The following is a 1636-nucleotide window of genomic DNA, read 5'->3' on the forward strand; positions in this document are numbered from 1 at the left end:
ATGAAAAATTATATTTAGAAAAATGAGAGTTACAATTCTAATTTATTGTTTTGTTTTAATACAATTGATTAATACAACTTAGTGGAGAAATAAAGTTAATGCATAATTTATAGGGAGAAGCTATAAAGATTTCAGTTTTATATTATGTGAGTTAAATGTGAAAATTAATTGTTTTAAATTTGTGTTTTAATATAAATTTTTTTTTTGTTAAAATTGCATTGCCAAGTGGACCAATAAGGAGAGACTGAAACTCTACTTTTATATATATGATTATATATGCTACATTTCGTTATCATTGGAAAAATCCATTACATTTTCATTGTTGCCAGCTTGTTAATACAGCAAAATATAAATCTTTAAATAATTTATAAAAACTTCAATAATACTAGTCGTTGAAGCCCACAGATTCTTTATGGCCCATTATTGTCCATGCAACCGCAGCCACCACACGGATGGCTAAAGTCACCATATATATTTTGCTTTCTTTTAATAGACCGTATCGTATATATAAATTTTTTTAACAAAAAATATAGGAATTATCCCTACTATTATTTTGAAACACAGTTTATGGACTAAACCTTTGTTTTGTAAAAAATTACAAGAGTATGCCATTGGAGTTATAACCAAATAATATATTTTCATTAAGGGTAAAAACGAAATTTTGTTCATATCCTAAACGGATAAACACGCGGATCCCGGGTCGGATCTTTTAAAATGGTTTTTTTACGTCTAAATAATAAATAAAAGCAATACATTGTGTATTTTGCTAAGAAAATTCTAATAGCATATTGGTCCAATGAAGCTCTAATATTTCGGAAGGTGCCAAGTTCGATGCACCTTAGCTGCAATTTTTGCTGTTTCCAATAGTAATCCCACTACGATTTTTTTAAGAATTAGTGAGAAAATCTTATTTCCACAAATAAGCGGATTACACAGATCAAATATAGCACTTGCCATATATGCTTCCAAAACATGAATATTATAGTTTCCATGTATGCTTCCAAATATAATTTAAATTACTATATTCCCATAATATTACCTTTAAATTTGATCTTGATATCTGAGTTTCTTACAAAAATATAGGAATGTATATAATTTCAAAATCCCGAATATAACTGATTCCGTGATTAGTTGTTTTATCATTCATATTTAGCTATCTTCCTGAAATTTCAGGCATAACAGATTCAAGCATTTTTGAGTAAGCTGTTACTAATATTTCCCTACTTTCCCATTTTTAATTTCTATATTTTAACGTTTTAAAGTAAATAAGATTTTTCTTTTATTTGTTATTCAAATTAAATTCGTATCCTATTTTCATGATTGATTCGTATGAGTGATTTCATTCCATATACGTAAGATATTCTTTAACTAACAATATATATACGTTGACTATTTACTCAAATTATAATGGTATATATATTCGATTCCATATGCCTCTAAAATTTCGGGAAATCTGTTGTAGTATAGCTTTGCATCCAATCAATTCATTAATTACCTATCAAAATATATTTTCATAATCCCGCTTAACTTGGTAGTAGTTCCAAATTTGATAAACTGGATTAAATGCGTGTGCAAATTATTGAAAAAAATTAGAAAACCTACTCCTTATTTAAAAATTTATATATACTCTCCTATT

This window comes from Camelina sativa, chromosome 9, assembly GCF_000633955.1.
Source record: "Camelina sativa cultivar DH55 chromosome 9, Cs, whole genome shotgun sequence".
Classification (NCBI taxonomy): Eukaryota; Viridiplantae; Streptophyta; class Magnoliopsida; order Brassicales; family Brassicaceae; genus Camelina; species Camelina sativa.